Below are 12,760 nucleotides of genomic sequence, written 5' to 3'. Positions count from 1 at the left end.
AATTAATATAATCAAAGCTTATTGCATAATTGGACAAAGACCTTTTTAGACTTCAATTTATTGGTCTCAAAATTTGAATATCAATTCGTGCTATTTAAGAGTTAAATCAGTTTGATTAAATTGTAAACTTTGGTATTGTTATGTGAAATGAGTTTATTTTACCACTGTTGGATAACTATTTTGTTTTTTTAAATTAAGTTTACGAATATTATTCTTATCTCCAACTTTTTCCTTTTGTTATCTACATGTGATATCAGAGCATACTTGATTTTACTCAATTGTATGGGGTGGGTAACAATTTAATAAATAAATTGTGTGCTGAACTAAAATGGATATTTTATAGTTTTGGTCCTAAATTAAGTGTATTTATGTATTTATTATTATAATTTGTCTGTGATTTGTGGCCTAATTAATTTTATTTAGGGTCTGTAATTTTTAAAGAGTCATTAGTGTTGATTACTAGAAAATAGAAAATGCAATGATGAATATTTCTATTAATGGTTAGTGGATTATGAGGTGTTGAACTTTGATGATTAGTTACATGTAAATTTACATGTAATTTGTTTATAAAATGATGTTTTTTTCAAAGATTAAAAAACTTTGACCTTTTTTTTCTTTTATTTACTTAAAAATCTCACCAAAATTTTTTCTCAATCATTTACCCATCCTTCCATTACTCTCTCTCTCTCTCGAATCTGATCTCTTCCATTTCCTTCATCTATCGGGTTCCATAATTTGATTCTGAATTGGGAGGATAGGTAAGTCAACCCTAGTGGTGGTTCAAGCAACAATCGAAGTTTCGAATGTAAGTTTCCTTAAAAACCCTAATTTCTAATTAATTTAGGGTTTAGAACTTTACATGTCAATCTCAAGTAATTTGAGTAAAATTTAGACCGATTTTCGCTTTGCATGTCTAAAATCTATCATGTGGTAGTTTAAAAAACTAAGTCAAAATTTTAAAACTGAAAAAGTAGTTTTTAAAATGTTGTTTACATTTTTTGAATTTAACTAAAAATACAATCGATATACTTAAGAAAAATGTAAATCATTACGAGAGATGGTGAGAAAATAAGTTTAATTTTCAAAACATAAAACTGTTAGTATTTTAAGGATTGGTTTGGCCTAATGAGCAAAATATTAATAAGTTTGGAGTAATATATTAAAGAAATATTAGTAATATATTAATAATTCAAAACACAAATCTCTCTCTCAAACTCAATTATTTCATCCATATAACTCAACTAACCTATACTATGGATCAAAGAATGAAGAGGAAATTTTCCGAAAAAAAAATACATTTCCATTATAAATAAATGAAAGAAAGAGAGAATTGTAAAAAAATAAAGGAAAATGATTCCGTAAATTGCCCACTGAATTTTGTGAAAAGAAGGCAATCTAATTTTATTTTACTAAAAAAATAATGTATGAATGCTTAGAAGATATAATAAAAAAGAAAATGTCGAGTTAGAATATATATATATATAAATAAATGTTGAGTTGAGTGGGGGAATTTGGATCCCCACACCTTATCGTAAAAGTGCATTAAATTCCAAATCTTTATTCAATCGCACTGTTGAGTGGATTCGACATCATTTCTTTCTTTCTTTCTTTCTTTATTTCAGTAACAATTTGGACCATACCTTATAAAATATTATAATTCATGCTTGGATTACTTGTTTTTTTCTTATCCTCCTATTTTTTTTTTTAATTTTTTTTCTTTAAAATAGTTTAATACGGTATTTAAATTTTAATCCTTAATTTAATAAGTTTGTGGAATTTAAAAAATGGTTGAACAAGTCAAACTTTTTATTTTATTTCTCTAAATTTCTAATAGTTTATTGTTGAAATTATTTAAAATTCACAAATTATAAGAGGATGGACTTATTAGCAAAAATACAAAAAGAAAGTATTTAACTTTTAAGGCCCTATATTTTGTATTAAATGAAAAAAGATCCAAAGAGTACGGATTTTGGTATAAAATAAGAAAGAAAAAGAAGAGGAAATGAAATAGAAGGAGACACCACAAAACCTAACGCCGGTTGGAGTGGGCAAAAGCAAACCAAAACCAACAATATAATATATTAAAACAAAACAAAAACACTCCTTATTTTTTTTCTTTCTTGTAAGGTACTATAGTTTTTTTTTTTTTTAATTATTATCATTTCTTTTATCAATTTGGCTAGATTATAAATCTAATTATATTTGGAAGAGATTTGACATATAGTGTCTATTAGGTTTAGTCTCGGATTGTTCTAACTTTTAAAATACTCGTTGGCAATTACTGTAATATAAAACAAATTAGTGAAAACGAATTAGTGCTCGATAAATTTTAGTTTTAAATCTAAAAAAAAGTTAGTTATATTGTTTTGTATATAAATGCAATATTATTGTGTTAATTGATCTCGAAAAAAAAAAGAGGTGTTTCAAGGTGTGAAGGAAAAGGTTTGGAGACTCTTGCAAGGTTGGAAGGAGATTCTTCTCTGCTGGTGGAAAGAAAGTTGCTTAAGTTATTCCTAATTATACAAAATGAGCTGCTTTTCTAGCTTCCTAAAAGTATGTGTGAGGAGATTAGCCAAAGGTTTGCAACTTTCTAGTGGGGGAAGTCTAAAACTTATTGGCCCTAAGTGGTCTCACACGTGTAGTAGAAAAGACACGTGTAGTAGAAAAGAGGATGGTGGTCTTGGATTTCAAGACTTGGATACAGTACTAAAAAAAACGGAGATATCCCGACGCATTTTTGAACGTCGAAATAGGATGTATTGGGAGATGGGGGCTATTATTGATGCAGTAAAGTCACGGTCGATGACCTCACTATTCTCCAATGTTGTATGTAAAAGTCGAACGTAGTAGGGGTAGTCCCAACACCATACACGTACATGTTGGGAATAGCCACTCATCACCCGACGAGTACATGTATGTTGTCGACAAAAAGAAAATAATTATATAATTATTGTGTTTTACCCGACGCCATGCATGTACACGTCAGGAGTTGGGGTGTCTATTCCCGATGTGTTACTATCGACGTTGAGAATACCCTATTACTTCTGACGTTTGTGGGCGACATTGGAAGTTCCCCTATAAAACCCTCTTACAAATCTGTCATTTATAGATTTGGAAGAGGAAGAGATTGGGAGAGACGAGTGACGACCGAAAGAACCACCGCCTACCGCCATTCCATTTCAACACCATTCACCATCGTCTTTTGCCACCGTTGGCCTTCCTCCGCCGGTTAGCGTCCCCTGTTGCTGCCGCTTCATTCCGGTAAGGTTATGGTCGTTTTTCCTTTTTATTATTATTATTATTATTTTGGTTTAAGTTTTAAAGAAATAATTGAAGATTTAGGTTTGTTATACTTGATTTTGTTTGAGTTGAGTTTAGTTTAAGTTAATTTTGTTTGATTTAAGTTGGTTTAAGTTAAAAGAAATATTTTTGATGTCTAGGAACTTATGTTTGGTTTTAGTTAATAATTTTGTTTGATTTAGGTTGATTTAAGCTAAAGAAATATTTTTTATGTTTAGGAATTTATGTTTGGTTTAAGTTAATAAATTTGTTGATTTGTTTAATTTAGGTTGGTTTAAGTTAAAGAAATATTTTTGATGTTTAGGAATTTAGGTTTGGTTGTTGTTGTTGTGTTGCCGGGAAGTTTATTTTAACTAAGGGTACATTTATCTTGACACAAATGTAGTGGTGAAGTCTTGAATCTTTTGTGAAAAATTACGGATATTGTTGTATATATACATTACATACGTAATTTGGTAATTTGTTGTTATAAGGATCCAACACTAACCTAGAGGCTTTTTTTTTTTTTTTTTAAATTTTTGTATGTATCTTTATTTTATTTCTTAAAACTTCCCATGTTGTCTTAATTAAGTTATTCTTGTTGGTGAATAATATCAGCGTACGTGGAGTTAATTTTTGGTCTAAAATCGTTTGCGAGATAATTTGGAGTTAATTTGTGATTGATTTTTTTGCCTATACTGCAATTATGATAGCCTTTAATTTAAACTTTGCTTTAGTGAAAGTTGCAAGATTGGGTAGTTATAACGTGTAGTTTGTTCATGGAGTAAGTTCGAGAGGGAGAGGAAAAATAACTCCTCAAGAATATTTTGTGGAGTCTTTTGGAGGAGTGGAAAAAATGAATTGTGAAGACTTTTTGTAATTATTCCCTTGACGATATCTTATTTAATCTCATTCTCATTAATGAAAATTACTCACTAAAAGTAATAGAGATCCAAACTTGTTTTCATTCAAAAATAAGAATCCATTATCCACTCATCAAAAACCATGATGTTGTTACCTCTTAGGGTTTCTTCCTTTCCTTGAAAGGTTAACAACTTATGTGTAGGAGTCACTCACCAAAAGCCAAGCTAATATTATTCACTTAGTTTATGATATATGTCTCTAATGATTTCTTTTAGATCCTCACAACTCCGTTTTTTTTTTTCTAACTTTCAATAATCAAACATATTTATGTTTTAGGTCTTTAATGATGAACAAGAATTGGATTGAACTTTTAAATAAATTGTCAGTTGAGTATAGAGACAAGGAGTATCCCAATTTTTAAAGGTTGCAGTTTCACATCGATGATTACGAACGAACAAGATGTCCATGCGAGAGATGTATGAATTCAATTTGGAAGTCATTAGAGGGTGTAGAGCGACATCTATTAACAATTGAAATATGCACTCCTATAAAAATTGAGTGTATCATGGAAAGCCAATGAACTTGTGTAGAGGTATAGAAAGAGTTGATGAAGGAACTAGCAATAACCCTTTTCAAGAAAATGAAATGTTGGATATGCTTAATGATTTACAAATTTCGATTGAACATGAAGAAGTAACGGAAGAAGATTTGGAGAATGAAATGCCCTTTAGTGGTGTAGAACAAGAGACAAAAATCATATTTCAGGATTTAATGAATGAAGCACGTAATAAGTTATACCCTGGTTGTTTAGAAATTTCCTCCCTGAACTTTTTAGTTAAGTTGATGCATATCAAGGTTCTCAACAGTTGGAGCAACAAATCCTTTGACATGTTACTAAAACTATTAAAAGTAGCATTTCCAACGGGTAAAATTATTCCTACGTCATTCTACATCTATCCAGTTGGAATTTTGTCAAAAAGATTTAATGAAATTATCTTTTATTTAATGAGTTATTTAATTTTAAAATGATAAAAGATCTTCCATTATTTTAGGAATCTTTTATCAATATCTCTTTTAAATTATTCTTGAAGAAATATATATATACTATGAAACTTCTGTGAACTGGTACGACTGACGAACGGAGAAAGCTTTTCTTGCTACTAATCGAAACTATCATTGCAGAGTTGTGAGCGAAAGAATGTAGTACAATTAACTATCTATAGTCTCAACGTGTTGATCTATGATGAAATTAATGATGAGTAATATGAAAGAAGAAGTAATGATCAAGAGACCATCTTAAACTCAGGGGAGTATGAAACCATCTTCAAGAAGATTCACTCATATGTTCAGGGGGAGCATGAACTATTAAGTTATTAAGTACTTTAAGATAGTCATATACTTGAGTTGATTATCACTTACTAGATTGATGTATATTGACTATTGTGAATCTTAATAATATTACTCATCTACAGCTCCCCAGACGTAGGTGATATTTTTCGAATTGGGTTACCAAAGCTTTTTGTGTTATTTACTTCTACTATTCCTCTAGCTATTACAACAGTCAATTACTTTAGAATTAACTAAAGGGTATATTGATTATCTCATAACTTTTTTATATCCACTGACGACTTCATAAACAATGATAATGAACAATTATCACCTCAAAGTGAATCAAGCAACGACAAATCAAGACAAACCACGTATCCACGTATTTCATTTTGTTTAAATTCAGTTTAAAATGTTCTTATTTGTTTAATTTTGGTAATTTTTATGTCTACAAGTACTATGTCATTCCCCAGTGGTTTCCACGAGTCAGATGATCTGTTTCTAGAGTTGGACGTGTCCCCTAACACGGGATCGTCCTCGATGGATGACACTTCAGGTTAGTCCCATTACTTTGATGACACTTTATGACATGAGTTCAAACTGATAGCATTCTGTTTTTTTAAATGGCCCTCAACCAACTCTTAAGAGATGTCAGTACTCTTGAAAAATGGAGTTGGAGAGATACGTTCATAAAAATGGGAGGATTCTAATCTCCATCACCTTAGGAGCGGATAAGCCAATCTCTCCACATGTTGTTCAGTTCAGCAACACCATCGATGTATGTTGTTAGAGATACATTTTCAGTTCGCTGCCTTAAGTTGGCTGATATTCCGCTAAAGTACATTGAGGTTGTCAAGGACGCTCTACAGGTAAGTTTATTAATTACTTTATATCTATATTAAACGTACATATGTAGAAACCTAATCCTTATGTTCTTTCCTTTGTAGCTCTATTTCATGTTTGATTTCACAAATCAAGCACTTAATAGATTTGTTGAGCATCAAATGCTCACATCTTTCAAAGAGTTTAGAGGAGATTGCTATAGGCATTTTAAGAAGTACAACAACCTAAAGCTATTGCATCACAAATTAGCTCAACATCCAGCTGTTGCCTAATGACCACTATATTTTGAGCTTTCTAAAGTTGCCACATCAAAATCATGATCTTATCAATCTTCACAAAAGGCACATGCTTGAAAATCTAATACCAACCATCTTGGTAACTCAAAAAATCCCTATCATTCTAAAGAACACCAGTATTGATTATTAAAGTTCTAGCCTGAATATCTTTGGAGATCGAACAATTCCATGTAAGATCACTTGTAGTTTCCACATGTTTTTTTCTTTTTGCAAAAGACGTGCAATAATTGGTATGAGCAGATTTTTTTGCAAGGTTATGCTTTGTTAGACAAATATCATCAATAATTTTCCAACGACGAATTTTAGCCTTAGGAGGGGTATTCAACTTCTAGAGAGATTGTCGCAGTGACTTGAAAACAATCTTCTCCAACAAGCTAGCTATATTCAAACTAGCAAGTTTTAAATCCAAAAAATAAGAACTTTTAGCAGAGAATACTCCCTTCTCATCGAGAACCCAAATGATCACATTGTCATGTCTACTTCTCGAACATTGAATTTGGATAATATAGTCAACATTAGAAAGGAATAAAATTTTCCTAAATCAGCTCCTCATTCGACCCACTGTTCTTAGAAAATAGAAAAGCCACAAAGAGCCTCTTCAGGCACGAAGACACTTGGAGAGGCTTCCAGCTCCCCTTCGTGAAAGCCAAGGGTCATTGTCGATTTAATTAATTTATTTTCTTTCTCGACCAATGCTCATCTCCGGATGATACTCATCCAAGCACAAAAGGATTGTGGCTTGAACCTACAGTAAAAAATTACTTGATTTGAAATACCTATCTCAAAGGACCTAAGTGAGTAGGCTTTTAGGCCGCCTAATAATCCTCGAACTTTGCTTTTCGAGCATGGTTTGATTAAAATATCACTACAAGAAATAGTGGATCTCCCGACGCCCTGAAAACGTCGACAATAGACCCAAATATCATTACAAGCAATCTATTGAACGAGGCTACTACCGATTTTTCTCAAGTGAATTCCTTTTCTAATTGAGGAGGCTAAAGATCGGGGTGGGGTGATGGGTGTTGTCTCTTTTATTCATATTTTTCATGGCTAGAATATATGTTGGCGCATTGAATTGCATGAAAGGCTTTGGAGGATCAATTTATTCTTTCTTCTTCTTACCTTGAGTGATTCGCCACGACTATGTCTCGTGATATGTTCGTCATGTAGTTGTTTGATTTTGTTAAGTTTTTTTTCTAATAAAAATTAAAATAAGCCTACTACTAAAATTAATTTTTTTATATTTTATAATCTCTAAATAAACCTACTATCAAAATTAATAATTTTTCTATAAACCTACTATTTAAATTATTTTTTATTTAAAATGTTATACTTTCTATGAAGGAATAGTTAAGTATTGTTTGTTATGAGAGAAATATAATCCGACATATAATACATTTTTATTTTAAAGGATAAATTGAAAATTTTATTAAAAACTAAAAATCTGATTTCACAAAAATCTAAGTTAATATGGTGGCAAAGTGATTTCAACTTCTAAGTTACGTGAAATGAATGTTCGTTGTAAAAGTGATTTTAGTATATTCAATAAAAGTTTCTTTTAGTAAATTCAGATTAAATACAAATAAGATTCTTTTTAAAATCAATTTTAACTATCTTACAATCACTGAGAACGCACTTTTAGTGTTCGTAGTTTGATAATTTTTTTTATAAATGTAAAATTCTCATAATTAATTTTGAAAATGGAAAACGGGTATTTTTGAATTTTTAAAATATCTTTTCGAAGTATTAAAAAATAAACCAAAATATTTGCAGATACAACAAAATTTTAGAATCTATCTATAATAGACACCGATAGATTTTTACTCTATATCAGTGACACTAATAAACATCGATAGAAGTTTATAAGTATTTATCATTGATAAATTCAGAAAGTATTCTATATTTATAAATATTTTCAACCGTCTTTGAGAAAACACACACTTAGTTTAACTTTGTACTGATTGTTATTACTAGTGTTAGTAACTGGAGGAACAACTCAAGAGACATTTAAACAACATAGATAGAACATACAGTGGTAATCCAGTTCGATGACATAACATCTACATCTGGGAGGTCCTGATAAGAGATCATATATTGTTTTAATTTGTAATATGTTTCATGACTACAATGTTGACTCCAAAGTACAAACATTATTAGATACCTCAACATGTTGTGTACATAAACTGATATAAACATCAAAACTCATATTACACATAATCAATGTCATAACATCAAGAGAGTTACTCTCCCTTAATCAACCGCCACATGCAATATAACTATCAAGGATCCCTTGATCTTCGAAGACCTCTTATTCAAGGTAGAACACACTGCAATCTGCCAATCAATACATGAGACATGAACTCAAACTCACCGCTTGATTTCTATCAAACTAATTCACGAACCGTCGGCACAAAGAACAATACTAAAAAACTTTTTCTAAGTACTGATCAACACCACTGCACAAAAACAAAAATAAATCACCAACAACAAGAACACCAACCATAACACGAGAAACAAGGAAACAATTTTCAAACAACCCAACTTATAAGCAAAATCAAACAGATAAATACAAGGAAGTTGGACATGGCAAACAAAATGATTTAAAACTAAAAAATAGTAAATCATACGATTTGTGTGTCAATTATCTATTATTTTATGCTTTTCTTTTCATCTTTAATTATCAATTACTTAACCTAGTTTTTGAAAAATTTTGTATACACTACTTCTTACAAATAAATGTGTTTGTTGGTTATCTAGTTTATATCAAAATGTTCGAAAAAGAAAGTTAAAAAAATGTCTCAATCTAATAATTTTCTGGTTTTCAAAAGTTTAGTTTATGTACTACTTCCATGCATAGATAAGGTTTCCTTCTTTTTTTTTCTCAAAGAAAGAGAAGGAAAGAAGTTCCTGTATTTTGTTTTCTTTTAAGTCTTGAAACTATTGGGAAAAAGATTAACAAAAGATTTTTATTCTTAATTTAACTATGAATTCAAATGTTTTTTTAACTCAATAAAATAACATAGTTGAGAAGAAATAAAATAGATAAAGAAAAACTATAAACTAAAAAAATCTATTTTGTCTTTTATTTTTAGTTTTAAAAATAGAGTTCATTTCTTTTTATGTTTTCAATAGTTTATATTTTTCTAGTATAAAATGATTGAATTCTACGCAAAAAGAATAAAGTTTTCAAGAGCTGTTATTTTTTCCTCCCAAAATTTGATTTGGTTTTTCCAACAATGGATAAAAAAAGAGTAATAAATGAAGAAATTTAGAATTGAAAGTAACATCTATAGACTTAATTTTTAAAATAAAAAATAAAATAATTAACAAGGACAATTTTTATCAAACTGGAGTAGTGGTTCTTTAAATTATAATTTATTTAAAATAATTGATCAAATTTTTAAATTTGTTTCAAATGAAAATATAATTAGAAAGTTCTCTAAGTATAAATTACATATATATATATATATATGTTTTTACACCGTATGTTACAGTTTTTAAAAAGAAAAAAACCTACAAATCCTATAACGTGAAATAACAAAAATATCTCGCAAATAATCGTCCACACACGTACGTAAAATTTTTTTAAATTTAAATAATCGTATAATATAGTCTAGAAGATCGTTCATGTCCTCGTAAACAATCGTTTGAATATATCCCTTATTTACCTGAGATAGATAGTGATAGTGGTTTACTTCTATCTATCACGAATAGACGATCTTGGTACATGATCTTGTACCAAATCTAAACGATTTTGGTACACGATCTTGTACCCGAATCTTTTAAATATTGGTACATGATCGTTTAGATCTTAGTAAACGATCGTCTAGATTTATCACTTATCTATTTGAGATAAATAGTAATTTATCTCTATCTATCTGGGGATAGACAACTAATTATTTAGATTTTGATTCACGATCATGTAGTAGAAAAAGAAGATGAAAGAGGACGAAAAAGGAAGAAATTTTGGAAGAGAAAATGAAGAAGTCATGAAAAAGGAGTGAGAATATGAAAAAGAAAGAAGTAATAATACAAAGAAGATGCACATGAATTTATTTTTTTTTCTTTCTGCTATATTTTTAAGTTTTGTTGTTTATATATAAATTAACAAAAGATAAATATAAAATTTTTGAAAATAAAAAAAGTAAATAGTTAAATAAGAATGTTAAAAATAGATGAGATTATTGAGAGATTTTTTTTTTTACTTTGTTGTGGGTGTGGGTGTGGGTGTGGGTGTGGGTGTGGGTGTGGGTGTGTGTGTGTGTCTTCTTTTTCATTTTGAAATTGATGTAGTAATTTTGAAACGTACATCCTTCTAGAAATTGATTATATTTCAAAGCTTTTAATTTAATTTCAATTCTGTTTGTAACAAAGACCCAAAACATTCAAGCGGTTCCCAAATGTCAATGAAAATAAATTTATTTTCCCAACCAATTCTATATATTTTTTTTTTTTCTTCGTTGAAAATGAAACCTTTCTACCCTTTTTAAATTTCATTATTAAAACAGAGATCTAAGGTCTCTGTAAAAAGGAATAACAAATTTCTTCTTTTTAAGAAAAAAGAAAAAAGAAAAAGAAAAATGAAAATAGAAGTTGAATTATTGGTGGATCCTTTGAAAAAATACTCGGGGTGTACGGATGATGTTTGATTTATTGGTGGGTTTACACTACTTTGTCTAATGTCTTCTTCCAAAACAATGGCAGTTTTTCTTGGTAGGCCATCTTCTCTTTTTTATTTTTATATATATATATATATATATATATATATATATATATATATATATATATATTTTTAATACGCTTTTCTTGGTTGTCTTTCGCACGTGTATAGTCTGCAAATAGGCTGAGAAAGTTTATGCTAGTACTATAAAGTACAATTATATTTTTATACCAAAAACATATACAATCAATTTACAATCTATTTAATATTTGTTCTTCATACATTCTAAAATTTTGTAAATATTATTAATATTTTAGTTAATTTTGCTTTTTTTTGAAAACAATAATATTTAAGAATGACGTAGATTTCATAAATTAAATAAATAATAAAATAATAAATCATTTGATGACGTGTCAAATAATGGATGTACACTATTTTTTTTTTCAAGTTAGGTATCATTGGGAACGATCATTATTTATGCTACTGTAATAACCAAACTTACATGTATTTGGACGAGAATAATAGTAAGTTAGATAACCAACTAAAAAATATTATGTTGCACATCTTTCAAAAGTTTCCTTTGAAGAAAAGAGTGTTAAATATACATATACATGCATCAACAGATTTAGTATAGGTTTAAAACTCTCTCAACTTTGTACTTGTTGTAATATATATAAACTAACTTTATAATAATATAATTAACTCGCCTAATAGTAAATTGGTCTTCCAGGTCCTTTAAGCACAAATCCAAAAGTCAACTTGTACTTTTTTTTTTTTTTTTTTTTTTTTTTTACTTTTTTATCAGGTTATTTTTATTGAATTATATAAAACCCCAAGAGAAGTTTAACAATTCCTTGGAATTGGCTCTTGGGTAAAATGTAATGCTAAAGTTAAAATAAACCTTTTAAGTTACATCCACACAGTTGCATGTTATATAATATTATGCATCAAAATATGAGTACCATTTATTTCAAGCCTTTCCTGCACCACTCGGGTGAAAGGTGTAGAAGGCCCCTGAAACTTTGAAAATTTTATTAAAATTACTTCGAGAAGGAGTAGGATATTCTCATATAAATGGTCTATTTATTAATTAACATTGTCCCTAAACTTTAATATACGATAATTTAATCTTTTATACTGTTAAATTTTGTAAAAAATAACTTCGGGTTAAAATTTGTAACAGTTAAACTTTTATATAAAAATGATGTTGGGTAAGAGTTTTATGTTTGTTGCTTGTATAAACACATCTGATAGCTAATTAGTTTATCAAAACTTAAAGGTGTATAATAATTTAGCAAACATTTTGTCTTAGAGTTGGAGGTTGAATATGTTAAGATATTATTTACAAGCGTAGGGACTAATTTATTATTATGAAATAGAGAGTACATGACATAAACTATTACCGACAAAATGTTAGGTTTGTAGGACATAATAACGTAACCAATTCGGTTGATGTTTGGCCATTTATAATTAGCCGTTTGGGAAGCTGACT

The sequence above is a fragment of the Cucumis melo genome, chromosome 11 (genome assembly GCF_025177605.1).
Source record: "Cucumis melo cultivar AY chromosome 11, USDA_Cmelo_AY_1.0, whole genome shotgun sequence".
Classification (NCBI taxonomy): domain Eukaryota; kingdom Viridiplantae; phylum Streptophyta; class Magnoliopsida; order Cucurbitales; family Cucurbitaceae; genus Cucumis; species Cucumis melo.
This window is presented reverse-complemented; position numbering follows the sequence as displayed.